Source organism: Sus scrofa, chromosome 7 (assembly GCF_000003025.6).
Source record: "Sus scrofa isolate TJ Tabasco breed Duroc chromosome 7, Sscrofa11.1, whole genome shotgun sequence".
Classification (NCBI taxonomy): Eukaryota; Metazoa; Chordata; class Mammalia; order Artiodactyla; family Suidae; genus Sus; species Sus scrofa.
Window position 1 is genome coordinate 87,697,399 of NC_010449.5, and position 27,738 is coordinate 87,725,136.

General features: G+C 40.8%; 1 protein-coding gene across 4 annotated transcripts in view; it reads right to left on the reverse strand.

Annotated features, from left to right (window-relative positions):
- The window catches only part of SV2B (synaptic vesicle glycoprotein 2B), a 202,868-nt gene that overhangs the window by 133,019 nt on the left and 42,111 nt on the right, over window positions 1-27,738 (reverse strand). Inside the window, exon 2 of one of the 4 annotated variants that reach the window (XM_021099374.1) lies at window positions 156-378. The exons of the other annotated variants lie outside the window; for them this stretch is intronic. The gene's annotated coding sequence lies outside the window, so the exon portion shown is untranslated. The remainder of the gene's footprint in view (window positions 1-155; window positions 379-27,738) is intronic. 4 annotated transcript variants of the gene reach the window in all.

Sequence of the window (27,738 nt, forward strand, 5' to 3'; positions counted from 1 at the left end):
TGTATCGCAACACAACAATGGGAGGAAAAAGTATGTATACATGTATGTGTAACTTGGTCCCCATGCTGTACAGCAGAAAATAAATAAATAAATAAATAAATAAAAAGTTTTTAAAATTTAAAAGAGAAGAGCTTTGGGGATCATATTTACATCACCTGCCAGTATCCAGGCCCTTCTACCTACTCATGCCTTCCCTCCTTTCCCTCTGATCTGAAGATCCCATGTGCCAGAAGAAGAAAAAGAAAAGATTCACTGTAGGCAAAAATGTTCTGTCCAGGGAGGAAATAGGCTTGCTCAGTGTGACCCAGGAAGGCTGAGCTGTGTCTTCTCCACCTCTATGGCTCTCAGGCACAGCACAGTGCCTGGCACATAGGAGATCTGGAAAGGAAGGGAAAGAGGGAAATTATCTTACCTGAAAGGGCTGAGAAGAGATTTCCTGGAAGAAAGAACAGTGCATGCAAATGTTTGAGCTCCTGACTACTGTTATTTTATTGAGGTGTAATTTACATATGACACTGCACCGATTTTAGAGATGCGATGTTAATGTAAAATTTGAGGAGTTTTGACATTTAACTACCACCACAAGCGTGATAATCAATATCTCTATCGCCCGTAAAAGTTTCCTTGCCACTGAAGATTTTTAAGCAAGAAAGCGACACAAGCAGATTGATGTTTCAGAAAGATGTTCCTACAGGGGCTTGGGGCGGTGGGAGGTGTAGAGGCAATGGCATCTTAAAAACTCAGTTGTTTCAGTTCTTGATTCATAGAGCACAACTGATTCACTGACAGACAACCACTATAAACCACTCCCTGGAATATTGTTAATTCACAGACTTTGTTAAAATGCCAAAACAAAAGAGAGCACAAAACAGCAAAGCTAGTCTGTGTGGGTTAAGCATAGGGTTTTCTCTGAGAGCAGGAGACTGCTGCCCGATCAATAAAGCTGCAGCAATCCATACACATGACGAGGAGAGATGATGGCCATTTAAGCTGAGTCTGTGTGTTTTATGACTACAGGCACAGCCTCTGAGTCCCATTCCAACCAACTGCTCCGAGAAAATTAGCTGCCAACTTGACACACAACCCAAACCAGCAGACCAGGCAAGTGTAGTGTTTGACATCAACTGCAGTCTATTGCATAGGGCTAGGCTGTTGCCAGAGTTACTGCAGAGGCAGAAGGGCAGCTAGCCCAGGCAGTCAAGACTATTCTGGCACCAGCTTGGTACTCCCACCAGCATCAAAGACCAAATATCCAAACTCTCTGTGCTCAGAAATGATGACAGGAAGTTAATCCTGTGAACTATATGCTTTCCATTAAAACTGAATTATCCTAACTCTACTGGGGGAGGGCTATGGTTGTGCTCATTTTAGAAAGGATGAAACTGAGACAGAGAATGTTTGAACACTTGTCCAATGTCACACAGCAGAGCCACGATTCAAAACCAGGAAACCAAACTCCAGAGACTCAGAAACTAATCCCATGCTTCCCTGCCTTTCCACAGCATGACTTTAAGAGCAAAAGTTTCAGAGTAGGGCAGATTGAGATCCACTCACCAGTTACATGACCTTGAATTTACCCCCTCTCCATCAGTTTTCTCATCTTCAAAAAAGGCAGAGTTGCTGAAGATTTAAAATATGAAAGCTCCTGGCACAGAGTGAGTCCACAATAAAGAGTATATGTGATAGTATTTATTCAGGAGCTCATGCTCCAAATTCCAAGATGCATATTATTCAAGCTTCACTGTTAACTAACCACCTAAAAAAAAAAAACTCTGAATACTAATGAATTGTGTTGGTTTTAATTAAAGCCTTATTATTCCACCAGATCAGAAAAACTTCCCTAGAAGCATTTATTCATTTGACAAATATCTAATACTTAGTGCCAAGTGCTGTTCTGGTTTTTGAAAACATAATGGTGAAGAGAAAAATCCTTGACATCACAGGCAGGGACAGTTACAAATTTTTAGTGTAATTTTAACTAAGTTTGTATAATGTTCTTTTTAATTTAAAAAAAATTCTAACAAACCAACATGTTTATCTCTCATAAGGCTATACAAGCAATCTTTTAAAAAAAAGTAAAATATCTTTATCTTTTGTCTGGAATTATAACAACCTCATCTATGAACACTGCAATCCCATGAGAAACCACTTAATTAATTAAGGGTGGGAGTTTTGGGGGGGGTTGTTTGTTTTTTGTGGGTTAAACTATGAAAACATGGACCTAGGAGACAAATTAAATTATACTAAGTTCTTTAAATTAACCTTTGATGATTAAAAAAAAAACTGGCTAAAACAAATCAGTGTGATCCCTAGGACCCCTTTAATAATAAAAATAAATCATTCTAATTTTTTTTAAACACTTCTCTGAAAGTTTTATTTACACTCCTAATTGTTTCGGTTGAAACAATGCGTATGCTAAGCAAGAGGAAAATTCCAAACTGGTAGGTGACCTGTGGATGAATGAATGTGTATCTGCTCTTTCTCAGGACTTAGCTCACACATGACCTCCACCAACAACTTCCCTGACCATCCTGACTAAAGCAACTCCCACCCCCAGCATCTATCCAATACCCTCTTTTATTTCTCCCTATCGCTTATCACCCCCTGCAATTATCTCATTTGTTTATTCGTGCCTGTCTCCCACACAATAGAAGGCAAGCTCCATGAGCAGGTGTGCCAGGAGGGAAAAAGAAAACTCACAGAACCAATATAGCAGTGGATTTCCTGGTTTAATTTTTTAACTCCCAATTCTCAGTTTAGACTTAGATTTAGGGGGCCTAAATCCCAGAGCTGGATGGCAGACACAAATGGAAAAAAAAAAAAAAAAAAATATATATATATATATATATATATCTCCAAAGGAAATTTTCTTCTTCTGGCCAGAAGATGGGGGAAATTTTCTCCTTCTGGCCAGAAGTGATTCAGATAGATTTAGATATGTGAGAATAGATATTCTTTTTCTGATTCTTTTCCCGTATGGGTTATCACAGAATACTGAGTAGAGTTCCCTGTGCTACATGGCAGGTGCTCATTGACCATCCATTCCATGTACCACAGTGTGAATATGCCAATCCCAAACTCCCAGTCTCCTTCTCCTGCTTTCTCCTTTGGTAACCATAAGTTAGTTTTCTATGTCTTTGAGTCTGTTTCTGTTTTATAAATGTTTATTTGTATCATATTTTAAATTCCACATATAAGTGATATCATATGATATTTGTCTTTCTCTGTCTGACTTACTTTATTAAGTGAAGTCTCTAGGTTCATCCATGTTGCTGTAAATGGCATTATTTTGTTCTTTTTATGGCTGAGTATCTTCTTTATCCATTCCTCTGTTGATGGACATTTAGGTTGCTTCCATGTCTTGGCTATTGTAAATAGTGCTACCATGAACATTGGGGTGCATTATCTTTTTGAATTTGAGTTTTCTCTGGATAGATGCCCAGGAGTAGGATTTCAGGATCATATGGTAACTCTATTTTTAGTTTAGTTTTTTTTTTTTTTTTTTTAATGGCTACATCCATGGCATATGGAAGTTCCCAGACCAGAGATTGAATAAGAGCCACAGCACCAGGCCAGGGATCAAACCCACACCTCCATGACTTGAACCACTGCAGTTGGATTCTTAACCCACTGCACCACAGCAGGAACTCCTCTATTTTTAGTTTTTTAAGGAACCTCCTTACTGTTTTCCATAGTGGCTGCACCAATTTATAAGGAATGGGCCTCTTTGGTGTGAAAAGTATGGAAGGAATCTTGTTATTTTTCTGTTTCTCTTTTATCTATTTTGCCCTATGGTTCATCCATTCATATAAAGTGTGGAATTGTGCAGGAAGACTAAAATCTCAGATTTCCAACCAAAGAACCAAAAAAAAAAAAAGAGAGAGAGAGAGACCTGGCCAGAGAGTCTGGGGCAATCACAAACTGAAAGTGGCTGGGAAAAGCCATCCTCTAAATCTAAATATGAAATTCTAAGCTGACACTCAAACTGTCCATCAAAGCAGCATAGCAAAGTCTCCAAGCACTGAAGTACATATAGACTATCCCTCAGATCCCAGACTGGCCTCTATGTGGGCAGACCCAACTAGTGCTACAAAGCCTTTGAAAACTAAATTGACATTGGAACCAAAGCCTATAGAACAGAGGATTTGCAATCTGAACCTTACAGAACTGATCTCCTGCTTTAAAAAACAAACCAAAAAAAAAAACCCACAGCGTTCTCCAGAGGATTTTAACAGAACTCAGAATCTCATAACACAATACCCAATATGTGCAGGATGCAATCTGTGAAAGGCTCAATAATGCCCTCCCAAAAGATGGTCACGTCTTAATCCCCAGAACCTATGAATATGAAGTAAAAGGGATGGTAACATTCTCACATGGTAAAAGGGACTTCACAAATGTGGTGGAGTTTAGGATCTTGAGATAGGAAATTATCTGGATTCTCTGGTTATGCTCAATGAAATCACAAGTGTCTTTACATAAAAAGAGCAGGAAGATTGGGATCAGACAAAAAGGATGACAAAACCAGAGGTTGAAGTGATTTATTTTGAAGGAGGGGAAAGAAACCACAAGCCACAGGGTATAGGAATTTCCAGAAGATGGAAAATACAAGAAATACATTCTCTCTTAAAGCCTCCAGGAGGAACACAGCCCTGCCAACACCTTTATCTTAGACTTCTGACCTCCATGACTGTAAGAGAATAAATTTGTGTTGTCTTAAGCCATTAAATTTGTGGTAATTTGTTAAATTACTGACAGCATTTCAAATTACTCAACAGAAAACTATGAAAATCTCATTAACTCTCAAAAAAAGACAACAGATGCCAAATCTAGGTAATTTAGATGTTGAGATTATTTGACAAAGATTTTTAAATAGCTACTGTAACCATGTTCCATGAAGTAAAGGAAAACACTCTTTAAGTGAATGAAAGGAGAGACATTTTCAGCAAAACAATAGAAATTACAAGATAGAACCAAATAAAAATTTTAGAACTGAAAAACATAACAATTGAAATTTAAAATTTCCTAGACAGGCTCAGCAGAAGAATAATACTTCAAGAAAGAGTCAATGAACTAGAAGATAAATTAACAGGAATTATTTAATCTGAATAATGGAGGAACAAAAATTGGGGGGAAAAAAGTGTTCAGCTGTGGAACAGTATCAAAAGTTCTAAAAAAATCTATCATTTTTGCCCCAAAAGGAGAAAGGAAAGAAACTAGTGCAGAAAAAAAAAAAATGAAAAAGTAATGGCTGAATGATTCCAAAATTTGTAGGGCATGAATCTATAGATTCAATGAATTCAGTGAGCCTCAAATAGGATAAGCTGAAAGAAAACCATGACCGGATACACTATAATCCCTGAAAATCAGAAAGAAAAAGAGAGGAGGAGAAAGGAAGGGAGGAAAAAGGAAGGGAGGGAGGACTATTTTAAATTGCACATTATATAAAGGACGTGACAGTAATTCTCACCTGGGGTGATTTTGCCTCACAGGGCTGGTAATGTCTGAAGACATTTTTATTTGTCATATTGAGAATAGGATGCCAATGGCATCCAGTAAGCCAAAGATGCTGCTAAACATCCTATAGTACATAAGACAGCCCCAAAACAAAGAATCTTTCAGCCCAAATGTCAATAGTACTGAAGTCTAGAATCCTGATATAAGGGAACAACAATTCAAATTACAGCAAATCTCTCATTAAAAAACATGGAGGCCAGGAGACAGTGAAACGACACTGTTAAGTTCTAGAAAAAGTTGTCCACCTATAATTCCATATCCAGTGACAATATCCTTCAAGAATAAAGGCCAAATACATTTTCAGATGAAGAAAAACAAAGAGAACTTGTTGCCAGAAGATTCGATCTAAGAAAAAGCACTAAAGGAAACTTATCAGTTGCAAGGGAAATAATAATAGAAAGAAATTGGAAATGGCAAATATAACACACTATTTTTCTCCTCTTAAATTCTTTACAATATGTGTTACTGTTGAAAGCAAAAAATTAAAACATTGTCTGATGGGATTTCAATGCTCAATCTTTTGATCCAGGCGTAGCTTTTTCACTTGCAGTATATCATTGTGGTTGGCAGAATTCTACAGTGGTCCCCAGTACTCTTAGGCCCTAGTGTATTCACACCTTCTGCAAATTATTTAATCAAACACAAGTCTATGAATTACTATGAAGGGATTTTGCAGATGTAATAAAGGTTTACCTTAAGACAGAAAGATTATCCAAGTGCAACTGGCCTAACCACATGAGTAGGTTCTTCAAATCTGGTTCTAAAGTTCAAAGACAGAAGTCAGAGATTCAGATTGTGAGAAGAATTTGACAATACTCTTCCGCTTAAAGAAGGAAGGGAGCCTGTGACAAGAGATGCAAGTGGCCTCCAGGATCTGAGAGCAACCTCCAGTTCACAGCTAGCAAGGAAATGGGGACCTCAGGCCTACAACTGCAAAGAACTGGATTCTACCAAAAAGAAGCAGGAGGATGGATGTTGTTGGGGTTTTGTTTGTTTGTTGGTTGGTTGGTTGGTTGGTTGGTTGGTCAACAGAGCTTCCAGATGGAAACCCATTCCAGTCAATACATCAATTTCAGCCTTGTATAACCTGAGGCCAGAAGCCAGCCATGCTAGACTTCTGCTTTAATTTGTGATAATTTGTTATGCAGCAATAGAAAACTAATACAAGAATATACAGGTTTCCAATTTTAAACAGATAAATGTTTGTATTTCTTTTTAAGGCTGTATAATATTATATTGTCTTCATTGTATTTTGATGTAGCAAAATATATTCAAACATATCCCAATTTACATAAATTTACCTGGTTCTTATTTCTTACTTTCAAATAACTCAACAAACTAATATTAATGCATTTGTCTTAACATATCTGTGCTACTTTTTTTCTGGAAGGCAAATTGCAAGAAAAATGATTATTTACCAAAGGCATATACATTTTTTTTTTCTTTTTAGGGCCACATCTATGGTGTATGGAAGTTCCCGGGCTAGAGGTCGAATCAGAGCTGCAGCTGAGGCCTATGCCAGAGCCAGCAAATTCTGTGACCTACACTGCAGCATGCTGCAATGCCAGATCCTTAACTCATTGCATGAGACCAGGGATCAAACCCACATCCTTACAACCACTATGTCAGGTTCTTAACCCACTGAGCCACAATGGGAACTCCTATGGGTTTTTATTCTAATAGCTATTATCAAATTAATCTCCAAAAGTGTTGAACTGATTTGCACACCCCAAAACAGACTTTATTTCCTCACACCCTTACAGATAATACTAAGTATAACCAAATGTTGAAATGTTGCCAATCAGTAAGTTTTGTTTTAATTTCAATGGCTACCTAAGCAAATTTTATTGTCCACCTGTATTGTCATCTGTGAATGTTCTTTGCTAATTTGAGCTTAGATTGTTTGCCTCTTTTAAATTTTAAGAAATTTAATAAGAAAAATTTACTCATTTTTTTATAAATGATGCAAATACTTTATTCAAGTCTATTATCTGCATTTCTTTTTTTTTTTTTTTTTTTTTTTTGTCTTTTTGTCTTTTGTTGTTGCTATTTCTTGGGCCGCTCCCGCGGCATATGGAGGTTCCCAGGCCAGGGGTCAAATCGGAGCTGTAGCCACCGGCCTACGCCAGAGCCACAGCAACGCGGGATCCGAGCCGCGTCTGCAACCTACACCACAGCTCACGGCAACGCCGGATCATTAACCCACTGAGCAAGGGCAGGGACCGAACCCGCAACCTCATGGTTCCTAGTCGGATTCGTTAACCACTGCGCCACAACAGGAACTCCTATTATCTGCATTTCACATTTCAAATGTGTCTTTCACCATGAATTTTATTAATTTTATGCTACCAAATGTATATTTTTCTTAATGGCGCTTCTATGACTTCTCAGGAAAGTATTCCTTATCACAAGGGGGTACAAAAAATATTTTTTAATATATTACTTCAATATTTTATTATTTTATATTTTGTCATCTTTACTCTTAACATGGTTAATACTTTATTGAGGATAATTTACATACCAAAAAATCACTCATTCCAATTTGACAGTTTGATGAATTGTATAATAAATTTATGGAGTTGTGCAGCTATCACCCCAACCTAGTTTTAGAACACATTCATCGCCCCCCAGATTTTCCTCATTCCCATGTATAGTCAATCCCTGCTCCCATTTAAGCCTCCAGGAAACCACTGATGCCTAGAGCCTTTGCCTTTTCTAAAAATTTCATATAAATGGAATCATATAAGATGTAATATTCTGTGATTAGCAACTTTCATTTAGCATGTGTTTGAGGCTAGCCCAGGTTGTCGGATACGTCAGTAGCTAATCCTTTTTGTCGCTGCATTGTATTCCACTGTGTGAATAAACCACTTTTTATTTACTAACTCACTAGATGATGGCCATTTAGATTGCTTCCAATTTGTGGGCTATTCTTCAATGATTATTCCTATGAAATTTATTTGATTATAAGATTTGAGGTAGGGATCTACTTTTTTCCAATGTGGGGGCTTCCACTACTATTTAATGAATAGTATTAGCTCCAATAATTTGAATTCTACACTTATTGCATTTTGACTTCCCATTTATCTTGGATCTATTTCAGGACTCCCTCTTCCAGTCCACTGAATGTTTTAATCACAGTAACTTTATGTTACAATTTAATATCTGGTATGGTAAGTACCTTCTAGTTATTTTTCTTCTTTTTCAAAGTCTTCTTAGGCATTTTCATACATTTCTTATTTGATATGAAATTTAGAATACATTTTTCAATTCCACACCTCTCTAAGAAAAGATAACATACAATTCTCACCTGAATTGTATTATATGTTTATATTGGTTTCAGAAGGATTTTTATCTTTATGATGTCATTTTTCCATCCAAGAATATGGCATTTTCCTGCATTTATTCCTTTGATAAAATTTATATTCTTCTGTAAAAGTGTAGAGTTTTCTTCATGTTGCTATTATATTTCTTATTTAAATTTTCATTAGGTATTTTATAGTTTTGTCACTAATTTTTTTATTCCATTTTACTTTCTAAATCATTTCTGATGATAGAAAAAATAATTTATTTTTGCATATTCATTTTATTTCCAGCTTAATTTTCATATTAGTCATAATAGTTTTTCATTCAGACTCTTAGATTTTATAGGTATAAAGAGATCTCGGAAGCAAATAGTGATAATTTCATCATTCTCATTCAATATTTAAGTCACTTATTTTTATTATTGTATTCTATTAATTAGAATCTTCAAATTTTTTCAATGATAGCATTAACAATAAATGTCCCTGCCTTATTCAAAACTTGAATAAGAATGTCCTATGTTACTTAGTATATGCTTGCTATTGATTTTTAATAAATTTCTTTATCCTTCTCATGAAATTTTATTCTAGTCTTAATCCATTTACTGTTTTGTCAGAAATTGATCCTAGTGGAGTTAAGAAAGCATCTCTTCTACTGAAAGTGCACGGAGATGCATACACAGGGGACCAGGTAGATGGAGCCCAGGTTGGCAGAGAACACTGGATACCATGTTAATGAACTTGCTCTTCATCCTAGAGGCAGAGTAGATAAGAGCTTGGACTCTTGACCCAGATCGGAGGTTCAAATCCTGGCTCTGCCACTTATCAACTCTCTGATCTGGTACAAGTTAATTAAGCCCTCCAGTCTCAGTTCCCTCCTCTCTAAAGTGGGATTAATAGCAGCATCTACATCACAGTGTTGTTACAAGGAATAAATAAGCTAGAATGGTCAGAATGCCTAAAATGCTGCCCAGCATATTGTCAGCAATGAAAAGTGTTCACTTCCTTTTTTAATCAAGAAAGAGTCATGGGAAAAGTTATGTCTTCAGATTGTTACTCTGGCCAAAATTATCTTGGCGCCAGGGAGAGATGAGGGAAGTGTTAACATTTCCTCCTGGGTGGGATGGGAAGGGACAGGAGAGAAGGAAAAAGGGAGCAGGATTCTGGGTCTCCCAAGGGCGATCTAGAACTCCTTTTCTGATTTCATGACTCTTTCTTGATGCTTCATGAAGATAAGTTAACATAGAAACCATTTATTCCCTGAGCCTGCAGTTATTTCACATCCAATTCCTCCAGCCTAGGGATGGAAATGGAGGAAAAGAATCCTGAATCCTGCTCTCATTTCCCAGCTCAACTCCCCCAACCCTAATGCACCCTCATGATTTCAGTGTTTAACACACCCAGGGCCTTAACCTCTCCCTAACTGTGGCCTGACTGACCCCGCAGCTGGGGCCAAGTGCAGCAACACAGAGCCCCAGGCATCAAGCGATGAACTTGTACATGCACCTGTTTACCCGAGGTTATAGTTTCCAAATAAAGCATCTGCCCCAGAGCTTTATGCAAACACAAAAGCACAATTAGCAGCCCACATAAAGGAGGGAGGGAGTCCCCATGTGGCTCATAAAGCAGGGGGTGCGGATATACTGAGAACAATGGGATGAAAGGACATTACACATGGAGATTTTCCAGGCAGTGTTAGAGGCAGGTGATACTGAGCTTCTTCGGGATTTTGGTTGTCACTCTAGCTTAATGATGAGTCTCCATCTGTCTGAGTTTGCCTTTGATTAGAGATTTCTAAGTAGGAATGAGTGCATGTCCCTGTATGCTTAAGCCAGGCCAATGGCCATCAAGGGTGACAGTGCAGAGCTGTTAACACCTACTCTCTTGTACCTCTTCCTATCACTAACTCCCATCCTTCTGTAGTTTCTCCCATTCTTCTGTGTTTCTCCCATCACCTTGCCCTTGGCTTCAGCTACTCATTCCCACTCTGCTCCAACCATTTTGCTTAGGGCTTTGGCTTGATTTTTCTGAGCTTTGATTCATCTGATGCTTAGACACTCCTGCCCACCTCCAACTCCAAGGCTCACTTAGCTTCTGGTGTCTTGTGTCCCCTGCCATAGTTGCATGCCAGGGGATGATAATCCAGCAGACCCCCACTGGCCCCTAAGGAGGATCACTAGAAATAGGAAGGCTATGCTTGTGGCCCCGGTAGCTAACTGAGGCACATGTCCCTGAAGTGCCCGAGTCTGTCATCAGAATTTCCCAGGTGCATGCATTCACCCCATGACCTCGCACAAGAGATACAATCTCCAAGGAGTCCTGAGTGACCACCATGGACCTCTCATTCCACTCCAGGGAGAAGGATGGTGATTTGTACCCCTTCCCTGAAACCTGGCAGGGATGGTACAAGCTTACTGGGGTCTCTCTTTTCGCTTGGGCATTGCAGCCAAGTTCTCCTGAGACAGTTTCCCCCAAGCTCCAGCCTGGAGTGACCCAGAGGCCCCTGTGACATGAACAGAACAGATTTCTCCATTCCTGTTTTCCACTTGACCTTCCTGCTTCTCTCCAACCAAACCCTTGTGTTTGAGATCCATGTCTATATGGGCACAGCAGAATAACAGTATCTGGGCCCCTCACTCCTTGGAAAGAGGGAAGACAGTATTCAAAATGAATTTTTGGAGTCTTTGGAGTGAGTCTTTGGCATGGCCACGTGGGTTTAAGGAAAACTACTTAAAATGCATGAGATTCCACCGAGTCCAGATGACTTTTAAACTGCCCAGAACAATGACCATATGCAATGTAAAAAAATCTGTGATCCAATCCTTCTGGTTTTGTCCCATGGCTCAGATTATTTTAAGGCACTTTTTTAGATTAAGTGAAACTCAACTGATGAGTCTTTTTTTTTTTTTTTTCTTTTCATAAGGCTATTGTGAGGGAGAGGGGTACCTTCCTAGAACAGGTAGAAAAGGGACCAGTAACCAGCCCTGACCATCAGATCTCAGGTAGAACATTTAATCATCAGGCCTCAGGCCCCATGCCCTGACTCAGGGCCCAAGCAGAAAGTCCTCTCCTGCATTCAGAGTCCAGAGGAGGCCAGGGAACCAAAGAACATCCAAGGAATGCTGATCCAAGGAATGCTGTTTTTGTAGATGAAAAACAACTACAATTAGCTTCTTCTGCCCTTCAGGCAAGAAACATCTTTAAAGCCATGTGCTGATGACCAGGCAGAGAGAACTGGTGTGTTAGCATCATGCACTCACTGGGAGTGACTTCTGCTCTAGGGCCTGGGAAACCAGGGGTCTGCTCTTGACTGCGCAGGAAAGAATTCTGTTTTTCACATCCCTTCCTCCTCTCCCCACATGATAACCCTCCTTCCTTAGTCATGCCCTTCCCTCTCCCCTATTTTGCTCCAGGGCTCTTACTTTTCACTGCCTTTATTGAAAGATGGGAACTGGGAGGAGGGTACCAAGCAGGTGGGAAGAATCAGAGTCCAGGCAAGAGCCATGAAGTGGTGCTTTGGATGTTTAGACACATTGAGGACAGCTGACATGAATATCAAGGGATCAGCAATAGCCACAGAAGGCTGGGACCTCACTCCACTCCGTCACCCCATTCTCCTGAAGGTTTATGCTCTTGGATCAAAGGTACATAAGTTTCCCAGGGCTGCTATGACAAATAATCACAAACTGGGTGGCTTAAACTATAGGAATTTATTTTCTCACAGTTCTGGAGGCTACAAGTCCAAAGTGAAGATGTCAGCAGGCCATTCTCCTCCAAGGTCTCTGGGAGTGAGTCCCTCCTTGCCTCTTCCAGCTTCTGGTGGTAGCTAGTGTCCCTTGGCATTCCTTGGCTTGCAGTTGTATCCCTCTGATGTCTGCCTCTGCCTCACATGGCCATTTTCCCTATATGTTCAAATTTCCCTCTTCTAAGAATGACAGTCATTGGTCAGGACACTCTAATCCAGCATGACCTCACCTTAACTTGATGACATCTACAAAGATTCTGTTTCCAAAAAAGGTCACAGTCACACATACTGGGGCTTAGGACCTGAACATATCTTTTTAGGGGACACAACTCAACCCACAACAGAGATCTGGGACAGACCCTGAAACTATTAACCTGAGCCTACACAGCCCAGTGAGCTCTGGCCTCTGTCTGCCCTGTGCCCATCTGCTCTTTCCAGCACAGCTGGCCTCTCTAATCTCAGCTTCAGCTGCATAATCCCAGATCTCCAGAACCCCACATCCTGAGCCTTCCTGGACAACCACATCTCTATGCTACCATGCCTAAAGCCTAGCACTGTACCCAGCATGTAACAAGCATACAAAATAACAATAATAATAATAATAATAACAATAATAATAATAATAATGACTGCATGATATCCAACTGATCTTGTTCTGGAGATAAGACCAGGGGCTCTAGACATAATTGTTTCAGGGTTGCTGAAGACTAGAAAGTGTTTCTCCTTTACTGGGACAGCCCACCCACACAAAAGATCGAGGGCCAGCCAAGACACATTTCAGCACTGCTTGCCTAAGTTTGGGGGGCCTCCCTCTTGCTCCCACCTGTTCTTGGCAGATGTTCTAGCATAAGAACCTGCCAGAGATTCTTATATTTTTTTTAAACTTTGTCTCCGCTCTTACATCCTTGACACCACAGGAATTGACCCTCCACACTCAGTCTACTCTTCCTCCTTAGCCAGTTTGGATGGATAGCCTCTGTGACCCAGGTCTGACCTCTAGAACCTACTCAAGTATGACTGTTCGCCAGATCCAACAAATCCATGACACAAGCTTGTCCAGCATCCTAACTCACATCTATGGACATCGTTGTATTTGCCAAACATGGAACCAATGGTTTTCTATGCATCAGCTCATTAAATTCTCAGAACAATCATGAGAGGCAATAACAACTGCTATCCCATTGGACAGATAAGGAAACAGCTTTGGAGAAGTTAGATACCTGCTCTAAGATCCCACACCTAGGAAATGGTGACACTTGATTCCTTCCTGGGCCCAAGACTGCACAGCCAGTGGTCTCAGAGCACATGCATATATCCCAGAGTGTGGGTCACACAGTCCTGTTGCCCCACAGATGTTTTGGGGGGTTACACAGGGCCCTAACTTTGAATTCCAGGGTGTGATTTCTCTATTAACTCTCTTTCATCTTTCTGATCATATCAAGTAGGAAGCATTGATTTGGTGCTGAATGGGATGTGATTTAACACCTTTCTGACATGTTATTATCATCTTCTCCACCACCCTGTTCTTTAAAGGCAAGGCAAGACTTGAGCTCAGGCAATTTCACAGGAAATCATCTAGGGAGAAAAAATGATAGTAGTCACCCTCTTATTTCTCTTTTATGGTTACTTTGAATTTATGCAAGTGACACTGCTTATCCTTTTATGGTGGTGATTAAATGCTTCGTTCTGTAATGCATTTATTTAAGTACAAGATGTGAATTCCTTTCTTGAAAATGAAGTCAGTAATAGTACATCTGATATACTCAATATGGAAAACTCAGGAAGATGAGGCACAGGAGGCTCCAGATAGAGCAATGCCCTGGGTTATGCCACCTCCCAAGGCTGCGGGATCCCAGCTGCCACATTAGCCGAGCTGGCAGCTCCCACCCAGCTGTTCTTAAATCCTGTAATTGGCTTCATTTAACATAGCTACAAGTTTTCACAGGTTTTGGAAACACTGAAGAGCACTGATCCATTAACCATCACATTCTCCTCCAAAGAGACCCAAAGTTTTGAGAAAGTAAAAAATTAGCTCAGACTGAGAAAGTAAAAACCTGCCCCTGCCACATTCATCAGACTGGGATAACAGATAAAAATAAAGCCAGCTTCCAAGTCATAGGAAACAATATTTCTCCCAAGGACACTCGACATTATAACCTTCTTTGAGTAACTACTGCTTTCCTTCATCCAGAAAAACCTTGATCTCTAAAAGCAGAGACTACCAGAAATGGTGCTATTGGAAATAGCATCAGTAAGAATTCAACATTTCACTCTTGCCTGGTGGAGGACCTTAATCTCTTTGACACAAAGATGCAGCCTTGATTTCCTGCCCAGGTGCAGAACTTCAGAGAAGGGATTCTGAAGACAACATGCACATTTATCATAACTTCTTTGTTTCCAAGGAACAGGAGCCAAGGGCCAATTTACAGTCCAGACCTGACATTGACACCTTTATACATAGCTCTGCTCTGCTTTAAATCTTTATTTCCATTTCACCAAAACTTTACTCCCAAAAATCCTATAACAAGCCAACCTTTTCCATTTTCCCTGAAATACTCCACAGTTCCTCTGAGTGCAGCCTCTCCCCCTGCAAAGGGCCAGGACACCTTTGTCAGGCCACAGAGGGTGGTCTTAAGCTGATTGGGTTAAGAGAGCTTATATTTAACTTTTGTTATTCCAGGCTTTTCTGCTTACTTGTTTCTCCTTTTTTAAGAAACATACAAATCATGATTCATCCCTTAGGGATATCAGAGCAAAATTATAAAAACTGCAATTTAATTCTTCTATAGAAACTACCTCATTATTCAACACAGCTTTTCTGGGTAACCATTACTGTTATGGTTGTCTTTTCTGATGGCTGTGGTTTGGTTTTGTTTCAGTTAGGAGCTCTGGCTTTGATCGATGTTGCAAATAAACACACAGGCTTGGGTTTCCACAAGCCTACTTAGCTGTCTGTGTTCCGGTCAACAGGGAGCCAGTTTCATGACCACTGTGAGATGTGCCCACAGACTGGTACACAAACCCTCTTGACCATGGATGGAAAGAAACCCACACCCCCTCCCAGCTGTAGGTGAAAGGGAGGTTTCTTTTTTTTAATTTTCATTAAAATTTAATTAATTTAAATTTAATTATAGAAAGTATAGTTGATTTACAATATTGTGTTAGTTTTTTTTAGTTTTATTGAAGTATAGTTAATTTACAAGGTTGTGATCATTTCTGCTGTGCAACAAAGTGACCCAGTCATACATATACACATATCCACTCTCTCTCAAATTCTTTTCTCATATAGATTATCACAGAATACTGGATAGAGTTCTCTGTGCTGTACAGCAGGTCCCTGTTGGCCAGTCAGTCCATATACCTCAGTGTGCATATGCCAATCCCGACCTCCAGTCTATCCCTCCCACCCCACCCCCGCCCCTTTGATAACCATAAGTTTTTCAAAGTCTGTGAGTCTCTTTCTGTAAGGTAGGTTTCTTTAAGCAGAATCACATATGCACACTGAGGTATATGGAGTAATTGGCCAAGGGGACCTGCTGTATGGCATAGGGAACTCTACCCATACTCTGTGATAATCTATGTGGGAAAAGAATCTGAAAGAGAATGGATGTGTGTATATACATAACTGAATCACTTTGTTGTACAACAGAAATTATCACAACCTTGTAAATCAACTATACTTCAATAAAACTTTTAAAAATGAAAAAAAAAGAAAAGAAAAAAGAATCCCATAGATGTCTTGGGCAAGGGGAAGAAAGTCTAGCCCAGGAGGGATTTGATTCCAGGGTCTAAATTCCTTCCACAAAGAGCCATCTGTTCTCCTGTGTGTGCTTTCCAGCAAGCCCCACCTACTCTTGGCTCATTCCCAGTTCCTCTGCTCCCATATCTGAGGCTTAGACTTGATTTGATAGCATGGCTGGCCACCGTGGAATTATTTCAGACTCACAGCCTCAGAACTAGATTCCCAGAACAGATATGATCAGACTGGTTCCCTCACAGGCATGGGTCCACCCCTGTGCTCATGAAAGCAGACGCAGACACAGACACATAGTCCTCCCTTCAGCAAGGTCTGTGGGTCAAAAACAATTCCAAAGCAGAGGGCGTTATGGACCCATTTATGCAGTAACTCAGATATTGCAGCTACCTGAGTGCTTTATAGCTATATGTCGAGGGTGTGGGTTACCAAGCATGAGCTGACCCAGGAATAAGAAACCAGATCCTTCAACAGAGAGGGGGGGAAATGGGAGGGATATGGAGGGGAAGGGCCAGGGAACAGAGGAGAAAGGAAAAGGAAAAGGAGAGGAGAGAGGTCAGAGGGTCAGTGCAGCCTATTCCCCCAAAGAAAAACAACTTATTGCCAAAGGCCTGGATGTGAGTCAGCACAAGAAGTGTAAAGGTGCATAATTATACCCTTATTGATTCATACGTGCTTTTGAAAGGTCATTTTCCTGGGGGGAACAGCTGGGCATCACGGAATGGGCACCAGATTTATCATCAGGTGGCCCTAGACTCCACTCTGTGTGACTCTTCCAGCTGTGTGATTAGAGCAAATTCCTCTCCATCCCTGAGCCTCCGCTTTCTCTCTTGAGGACAGTAGGTAGCACAGCCTTGCGCAAGGTAGAATTTCAATGTCACCTAAGATAATGTGATTCTTCCTCCCTTTGGGCTCCAAACCCATTCAAGGTGGAGAGACTTCCAGCCATCAGGTTGTAACATCAACAGCTCAGACACTTGAGATTCTGTCTGCAGGATCCTCATTCTTTCTTTGGTATGTTGTTCCCACAGAAAAATGTTATAAGAGCACAAGTTTCTCTTCTGAGATAAAATCCTAGAGGTTAAAATATCCAGGACTTAGAGTCAATCTGCAACTTTAAAATTCTTAGAGATAAGAAAGCCTTAATAAAGACTTCCTTATATTTAAAATTTTTATTATCTAAATTTACTTAAAATTTTTTAATCTATTAAGGGAATTCCCATCATGGCGCAGTGAAAACAAATCCCACTAGGAACCATGAGGTTGTGGGTTCAATCCCTGGCCTCGCTCAGTGGGTTAAGGATCTGGCGTTGCAGTGAGCTGTGGTGTAGGTGGCAGACGTGGCTTAGATCTGGTGTTGCTGTGGCTGTGGCTGTGGCTCTGGCTGGCGTAGGCCAGCAGCTGTAGCTCCGATTAGACCCCTAGCCTGGGAATCTCCATATGCCTCAGGTACGGCCCTTAAAAAAAAAAAAATGCAAAATATTTTTAATCTATTAAGGATAAAAAAAGCATTTATTGACTATCCAAGTGCTTTGCCACACCCTATGTCAGATTTTGTTGATTGAAGTAGCTGACGCTGTCTGAGCCCAGCTTTTGCCCTCATCTTATCACTTTAGGGTTCCTGCCAGACTCCCATTGCCAGCACCCACTTCGAACCTTCAAGCCTATTTGCTGGTTCATGGGCAGAACAGAATGTCTTGGACGTAAACTCCCCCAGCAGCTCTCGACCAAGGCCTGCATCCCATTGGAAGTGTGATAACTCCCTAGGGTACATGTTACTCTGGCTCCCAAAGAAGCTCTAGCAGGTTAGGCACAAGTTGCCCACAGTTGCAGCCAGCCCTCCTCCCTGGTATGATGGGTAACTCAAGGTGTCCATTCAGCTGGGCCATGGGGTGCCCAGATGTTTGGTTAAACACTGTGTGTGGATGTGTCTGTGAGGGCGTTTCCGAAGGAGGTTTACATTGCCTCGGTAGACTGAGTAAGGCAGATGGCCCTCCCCGTGTGAGAGGCTTCATCCAGTCTACTGAAGGTCTGAATACGATGAACAGCTGAGTAAGAAAGAACTCTTTCTCTCTGCCTGCCTGTCTTTGAGTTGTACATCAGTCTTCTCCTGCCTTCAGACCCAGACTCAGACTGGAAGTTATACCATCGGCTCTCCTGGGTCTCCAGCTTGCTGTTGCTGACTGCGGAGTTTGAGTATCTCAGCTTTCACAGTCTGTGTGTGTGTGTGTGTGTGTGTGTGTGTGTGTGTGTGTGTGTGTGTAGATATAGATGTGTATAGATACACAGATGTCTGATTGGTTCTTCTTCTCTTAGGAACTGGGCTAATATGCATGGCTCTTCCCTCTGCCTTGCTTCCCCACCACTCTACCAGGGTTAACTTCATCACCAAACCAAGCATTCAAATCCTTGTGTCGGGACCTGCTTCTGGAAATCCTCAGGCTAAGGTTAACCCCACGGCATCCCTGACCCCCTTCTCTCTGGCTGTCTCCCTCCACCAAAGCTGGAAACCCAGCATTTGCCTCCCCAGCACCCTGTGAAGTTAGAGGCAGCCGTGTGACACAGTCCTGGTCAATGAGATATACAAGTGAATCTATGGTTGGAAGTGAAGCTCTAAAATGCTATTTTACTTCTTCATACCTCACATGCTGAGATGATACCAAGGGTTTCATTACCATCCTAACAACCACAGTGAATTCACTCCCCTAAAGGCCTGTAACTTTTGCCATCTTTAAGACCAGTCCCTAGAATCTAATTATTCCTTCCTAGGCACTATGTATATAACATTTTAAGATACTAACAGTCCCTTGCCTCATTTGAACAAGTAGTAGGTTTTGCACATCGGCACCCAGGAGAGGCTTATGGCAGAGCAGAAAGTAAATCACCTCAAAGTGTTCTGGGTCACATGTCCCAATGTCGAAGGCCTTGGGAAAGAGTGGTCCTGGCATGGACTGAGTGTCTTAAAGAGCAGAAAGGGAGAGCTGATCTCAGGCAAGCTAAAAAGAGGGTGGTGAAAGAAGGGAAAAGCAGAGATTGAAGAGGAGTTGCTGAGAGCAGAGAACTATGCCCTGCTGCCTGCCGTCCTCTGTTTGCCTACTGTCCCTGGCTGTCACAAGACCCAAGAGAGGAGCAATTGCCTGACAATCTGGGAGGATGGATCACCGGCATCTCTGCAAAGTTTTGCATCCACTTGACAGTTCAAGGAGATACAAAAGAGTCCCAGACCAGAAGGACCATGTAGGAAGGGACAGAGCCATTTTCAATACAGCCTTATAGACTAGCAAGCCCAATACTCTGCCAGTGAGGTTGAGGAAGTCTGTGACAGGTTCAAACTCCTTTAGGGACAGACAAGTTACAGTTGTACACACTCTAGCACTTATCACTGGTTACCAATCAAATAAGACCAATTCATCTTTCATTCTTTCAATAAACATGAGTTCTTACTGTTAGTAGGCATGGGAAACATGAATCAAACAGGACACAATCTCCTCTCCAAGGAGCTTACAGTGAGACAGGATAAATGCTCACAGTCAGGTTGCAGATTCATGAATTGAGTTACACAGCTGAGAAGCATCCCAAACATTGCTGAATTAATTCTGACAAAAAAAAAATATATGTCCTATGCTCAAGATGAGCAAACAGGACTCAGATTGGTGAAGCTACTTACCAAAGATCACACAGTCTCTCCATGGGCGCCTCAGACCCAGCCTGACTGATTTCAGTGGATGGGTACCTTCCACTTTTCTCATCACCCTCAAATACCCACAGAGAGCCTAGAGGAGTCTTGGGGCCACTCTTTAACCCTTAACCCTGACAGACTTTATCAAGTAGAATTAGTTATGTCTTGCTATTCAATATGAATGTTCCGCAAAGCCAGCTGCTATATCTACTAAAGCGGTAGGTGACTTCCATGAAAACCAGTCCTATTCATCACACCTTAAGGGAAAACAGCAACCTCCTGTATGCACACATTAATTAACACAGCAGAAATAGACTTGAGTTAATTATAGAGCCTTCCTACTTAAAAATGAGAAAAAGGCCAGCTGCCAAAGAAGGTTCAGCCTTGTGGAATAAAGTGAGGAAAGTGGGGGAAGGCATCACTTCTCTACACTGTGTCTTTGCTGGAGAGATACCCCTGTTGAGAAGCAAAAGGCGTAGTGGCCAGTGCCTCAGAGCTGACCACAGACTTAGAAAGTCGCTCTCAGCCTTGTCCATATTGCATATCCCTTTAAGGAAAGACCCTTTGCCACTAGAAAAGCTGTGTACATAAATTATTAAAAGGGGCTTATATCAGGAGGAAGGAAAAACTGCATGTCATTTTCCTAGCATTCGATTTTTTTTTCATTGTTTATTACCAGCTTCCATCTATTGGGGGGAAATGAGTCAAAACTTTGAAAAAAATATCCATGAAAAGAACTGGAGAGATATCGGGCAAGGTATTCTCCAAGCCTGGAAAATACACATTTACCACTGAATCCCTTGAGACATTTTTTTTCCACTTCACATACACCAAGGAAAAGTGTACTTAAGCATGCTGCATCCCCTAAACCACCCCAGTCCTGTGTTTACAAACCTTCCATTTTTAAAAAATAAATATGGCGTTCCCATTGTGGCTCAGTAGTTAAAAAGCTGACACAGTGTCCTTGAGGATTCGGATTCAATCCTCACCTAACTCAGCGAGTTAAGGATCCAGAATTCCAGAAGCCACAGTATAGGTCACAATGAGGCTCAGATCTGGTATTGCTGTAGCTGTAGTACAGGCCAGTAGCTGCAGCTCCAATTTGAGTCTTAGCCTGGGAACTTCCATATGCTTCAGGTGCAACTGTAAAAAATAAATAAATAAATGTGATGTCAACTAAAAATTTCATCTTGATCCCTCTAGCTAAGTTCCTACAGGTATATAAACATTATTCAGTTTCTTCAGAGTAAAATGTGTGTGGTCTGTTGACGTCACAAACAAGTATCACTAGAATAAATAACATTTTCCACTCCAAAGAGAAGGTGCAACTAGATATTTTCTTTCTTCTTTTCTTTTTTTTTTTCTTTTGTGTGTGTGCGTGTGTCTTTTTAGAGCCACACCCACGGCATGCGGAAGTTCCCAGGCCGGGGTCAAATCAGAACTGTATCTGCCAGCCTTCACCACAGCCACAGCCAGGCCAGATCTGAGCCACATCTGCCACCTACACCACAGCTCACGGCAACACCAGATCCCTAACCCACTGAGCAAGGCCAGGGATCAAATCCAAGTCCTTGTGGATACTAGTAAGATTCGTTACCACTGAGCCACAATGGAAACTCACAACCATATAATTTAAAGGCAGCTCAGTATTCCACCTTCTGCAGATATGAAATAGAGGTTTGACCAGTTGTCACTGCCCACATAAATAGAACACTGTGATTTAAAAATACCAGACAGGGAAGACCATGACCCCCCAACCCCAAGAGAAGACAATTTATAGAATCTTGTGATAGACAGGACTTTAGGGTTAACCTGTCCAGTAGTCCTCAAACTTGGGTGTGCATTAGAATCCACTGGGGAGTCTACCTGAAATGCCACTGAGCTACTTCAGATATACTGAATCATAAGATGCAGGCATCTGGATTTCAAGCATCTTTTCTCCAAGTGATTCTTACCCAAATCAGAATCCTCACAACAACATCCCAACCAAATGGCCCTATAGTCTTTGCTTAAATTCCTCCTCCCATGAAAGCAAGCCAGACTTTTGGGAAATCAGCCTCCCTGGAATGCTCAACCACTGGCCCTGCTCTAACATGCAAGTAAGAGGTCTCATCTGCACTTAGGAAAGGGCGGATTTTTGTCGATTGCACTTGAGAAACCATATGAAGAAAGATTTGCACCAAGATCCAAATTGTAAGCTATAAAAAAATAAGGGTAAATCCTAAACTTTATTATTATCAAAAATGGTTTTCTACTGAATTAGGCTAGAATAACAGCTGGATTCAATAGTATTTCAGATCGAAACTTAAGCCTCTATGGTAGAAGCATAATGATTAAGAACACAATCAGTCCATGAGGACACAGGTTCAGTCTCTGGCCTCACTCAGTGGTTAAGGATCCAGTGTTGCTGTGAGCTGTGGTGTAGGTCGCAGATGTGGCTTGGATCTGGCATTGCTGTGGCTGTGGTGTAGGCCAGAGCTACAGCTACAATTCAACCCCTAGCCTGGGAACCTTCATATGCTCGGGTGTGGTCCTAAAAAAAAAGAGACAAAACAATACAGGTCTTTCCATCTTACTTTAGGTTGACCCTGGATTTTCCATTTATAGTTTGAATGGCTTTGGGTATATTATTGAACCCCTCTGAACTTTGGTTTCCTTGCAAAACTGAGATAAAGACAGTACAATAGGGTTGTCATGGGATAACATGAGATACTGGCATTCAGTAAGTGTTGGTTCCTTCCTTCCCCTTCCTTTTGTTTTTCTTCTACACTCAATCTGCTGTGAGCTTTTTTTTTTTTATTTCAAATGATTTTTATTTTTTTCCATTATAGCTTGTTTACAGCGTTCTGTCAATTTTCCACTGTACAGCAAGGTGACCCAGCCACACATACATGTATACATTCTTTTTTCTCACATTATTTCTAACTCTTGGATCCAATCTTTCTCTCCACTAGGAACACCACCACCACCCACGTTATCAGGCTATATTTCTTGAGCATCTCATTGCTTCAGTTTGGGTGAGGATAAGAAATAATTATCATCTTAAAAGCAAGTTCCATAACTTCTTCCAGGGTATTATTCTCTTTGTTCAAGAAAATATCTTGCAAGTTCTCTTGGGGCAGCAGAAACTCTGAAAAGCTTGGATTAGCATGAGAAAAAGTAGCAAAAGAGGTAGCTAAATTGTTCTGCCTTTGAAATGAAAGTGAAGGACTAAGCATAAAAGTGAAGAGAGAGAGAGAACAGTGAGGTTGGGGTAGCAACAAGGAAGAGGGATATTAAAACAGAGATGCCGTATGTCACTGCCTTGCTGGGATACAAACTCATGTCCATTGCTCCAAACTTTGGTAAAATTTGCTACACATACAAAGAATTTTTTTTTAGGCCACAGGTGCCCATATGGAAGTTCCCAGGCTAGGGGTTGAATTGAAGCTGCAGCTGCTAGCCTACACCACAGCCAAACAACACAGGATCTGAGCCACGTCTGCAACCTACACTACAGCTCTTAGCAATGCCAGATTCTTTAACCTACTGAGCGAGGCCAGGGATGAACTTGCAACCTCATGGATACTTGTCAGATTCATTTCCGCTAAGCCACAATGGGAACTCCTTTTTTTTTTTTTTTTTTTTTTTTTCTTAAACAAATAATTTTTTTGTGGCAACCAAGGAAAGAACTGCACAAAACAGAGTAAAGGACAAGAATCAGCAGAGGAAAGAAGTCAAAGGTAATCTTGGCATGAAAACCCCAAGAACTGCAAGAAATCTTGACTTTTTCCACATTATTGACTAGAGCATGAGCCAATCACATCCAGCTCGGAAGAGTCAGAGTGCCTCCAGCTAACACCAAGCTGCATTAAGATGTTGGCAAAAGTCACCTACATCTCTTCCATCTCAGCCCCCTTTTATGCCACTCCTCTGCTCAGAAGCTCTGAGCAAGCTTTGCACTGACACTAGGAGGATCCTATGTTCTTTATTTCTATCAGAAAGTGTCAGTCTTTTAAACGTATAATCTTTCATGTTCAACATTGGTAATTATTAGAGAAATGCAAATCAAAACTACAATGAGGTACCACCTCACACCAGTCAGAATGGCCATAATTAAAAAGTCTACAAATAATAAATCTGGGAAGGATGTAGAAAAAGAGAACCCCCCTACACTGTTGGTAGGAATGTAAATTAGTGCAGCCATTATGGAAACTGTATGGAGTTTCCTTTAAACAAAAAATGGAGTTGCCATATGATCCAGTAATCCCATTCCTGGACATATATCCAGAGAAAACTATAATTTGAAAAAATACATGCACCCCGGTGTTCATAGCAGCACTGTTTATAAAAGCCAAGACATAGAAGCAACTTAAACATCTGTCAACAGATGAATGACTAAAGAAGATGTGATATGTACACAATGCAATACTACTCAGACACAAAAGAAGGATGAAATAATGCCATTTTGCAGCGACATGGATGGACCTAGAGATTATCATACTAAGTAAAGTAGGTCAGACAGAGAAAGACAAATATCATGTGATATCACTTTTATGTGGAAGTTAAAACATAACACAAATGAACTTATTGATGAAATAGAAACAGACTCACAGACTTCAAAAACAAACTTATGGTTACCAAAGGGGGAGGAGAAGTATAAATTAGGAGTTTGGGGTTAACAGACACAAACTACTATATATAAAATAAACAAGTTCCTACTATACAGCACAGGGAAATGTACTCTCAATACCCTGTGATAAACCATAATGGAAAAGAACAGAAAAAGAATATGTGTGTAAACACATATACATATACACACAAAACTGAATCACTTTGCTGTACATTAGAAAATAACCCAACATTGTAAATCAACTATACTCCTATTTAAAAAATAATAAAATAAAATAAACATAAACTCTCTCACATACAGCATTCATCTCTCTGATGAAATTTTCTGTAATCTCCCACAGCAAAAAAAAAAAAAAAAAAAAAAAAAAAAAATTTGCCAAAATGCAGAGTTCTGCTGTGGCACAGCAAGGGAAGGATCCAGTATTGCTGCCACTGTGAAAAGTTTATAGCTGAGGCTCAGATTCAATCCCTGGCCCAGAAACTTCCATATAATGTAGATACAGCCAGAAAAGAAAAAAAAAAATGTATTGCCAAAATGTGACTTCTGTCCAGGAAAAAAAAAAAAAAAAAACTATTTGGCAATTCTGTAGGCTTGAACCGCTAAGGAGAAAAAAAAAAAAAAGTATATAATATATAAATAAAATATATAATAAATAACATGTAAAAATAATTTAGAAATTCTATTTATTGAGTGTCTAATATTTGCCAGGCTATAGACTTGGTATTTTATTTACATTTTCTCTTTCAATCTCCACAAGAGCCCTCCCAAGTAGACATTATCATTACCATTGTTCAGACAAGCAACAGGCAAAGTGAGGTTCACAGGAATTTGATAATTTGCCCAAAGTGTCAGGTGGTGAATGGCAGAGCCAGCCTTACATTGTCTGTGCTCCCAGCCAGGCCACCTTGATGGGCTGACCCCTCACTGGATTGGGACTAGGTTGGAATAGCAAACTGCAAAGATGCTCTTGAAAACCTCAAGTGCTTTTGAAGAAGTGCACTTCCCTACTCTGCAATAGAGCCAGAGCATGAGATCAACTTCCAAATGATCTGCAGTGAGATGCAGCCTCTCATTCCCACCAAACTCCAGGACACCAGCAAAAGATCTGGAGAAACGTCCTCTCCAGTAGAACAGCCCTAACTCAGCGTCAGCAGTTCCACACTCAAGCTATACATTAGAATCCTCTAAGAAGCCTTCCAAAATTGGAGTTTCTCAATGCAGACCTGCTAAAGCAAACCCTTTGGGGAATGGGGTGCAAAAAAGACTACTTTTTAAAGGTCCCCAAATAAGGGAGCCAATTCCAAAAGTGGGGTTTAAGAAACACATTCTATGCCACTCTTAGGGATTAAAAACTACCACCTGAGTGTTTGTAGGACTTCAAGCTCCCATCACAATAATAGGTCTATTTTTAAGAGAAGATGGAAGAAGTGAGGGGAATCTTAGTGTTAACATATGTTCGTCTAAGGCTGGATGGGTTTCTGTTTGCTGCCTGTGGCCAGAAGAAAGCAGAGAGACTTCCACCTCTCCATATGTTTATCAGTTCCCAGCAAGGCTGTAATTAATGGGGGAAGGGGTCCATCCTATTAGGCTTAATCCAGAGGTGATAAATAGCCACCGAGGCATGCCATAAGCTCATTCAGAACAAGCGCAAGCATGCCTTTGAGAGAAGAAAGTATTTTTCAGCCACAGAAATATCTGATACATGCTGCAAACCCAGTCTACAGGAAGCCCATTGAAGAAAAAGAAACTAATATCAGCCATTTTCTCCAATTTTTGTTGGAGGAGAACAAAGAGAACAGACAAGAACAACCACTACTCAGCCCCCAGGTTAAGTGAGACCAGACCTGAATGACCTAAATGAGCCAGAGCTGTTTGAGAACTTAACTCAGAGGAAGATTCCAGGAACTGGCACACAGGAGAGGCATACACCTAATTAAAGCCTCCTTCGAGGAGTTCCCATTTTGGCTCAGCAGTAACGAACCCAACTAGCATCCACGAGAATTCAGGTTAGATTCGATCCCTGGCCTTGCTGAGTAGGTTAGGGATCCAGCATTGCCAGGAGTTCTGGTGTAGGTCACAGACATGGCTCAGATCCCAAGGTGTTGTGGCTGTGGTGCAAGCCGGCAACTACAGCTCCACTTCGACCCCTAGCCTGAGTGAGGCCCCAAAAAGCAAAAAATAAATAAATAAATAAAAATAAAGCCTCCTTTGAGAAAGTGATATTTTTGTCCTAATTCTCTGGGAGAATCACTAGACCTTTGAGGTAGAAAATGTTGGAGTTTTCTCTGTGTCACAGTGAGTTAAGAATCTGACTGCAGCTTCTCAGTTTGCTTCAGTGGTTATGCAGATTCAATCCCAGGCCCAGGAATTCAGTCTCTGGCCTGGAAACTTCCATATGCCATGGGCGTGGCATATTAAAAAAAAAAAAGAAAAGAAAATGTTTACATAAAAGGCATTTTGTATTATTTTAAAATCCTTCTTTTTTTTTTTTTTTTTTGTCTTTTCTAGGGCAGCACCCAAGGCATATGGAGGATCCCAGGCTATGGGTCTAATCGGAGCTGTAGACACCGGCCTACGCCACAACCACAGCAATGTAGGATTCGAGCCCCGTCTGCAACACACACCATAGCTCACAGCAACGCCGGATCCTTAACCCACTGAGCAAGGCCAGGGATTGAACCCTCAACCTCATGGCTCCTAGTCAGATTCGTTTACCACTGAACCATAATGGGAACTCCTAAATGACTTTTTTTTATAATGATTTTCATTTTTTCCATTGAAGCTGGTTTACAGTGTTCTGTCAACTTTCTATTGTACCGCAAGGTGATCCATTCACACATACATGTATGCATTCTTTTTTCTCACATTATCACTCTCCACCATAGTGACTAGATATAGTTCTCAGTGCTATACAGCAGGATCTCATTGCTTATCCATTCAAAAGACAATAATTTGCATCTATTAACCCCAAATTCCCATTTGCAGCAACAGGGATGAAACTAGAGACTCTCATACTAAGTGAAGTAAGTCAGAAAGTGAATGACTTTTATTAGACTTTCTTTAGAGAATTACCTGGTGCCATTAAAATGTTTATTATGGGAGAAATGTAACTTTTTCCCTCTCTGCTAT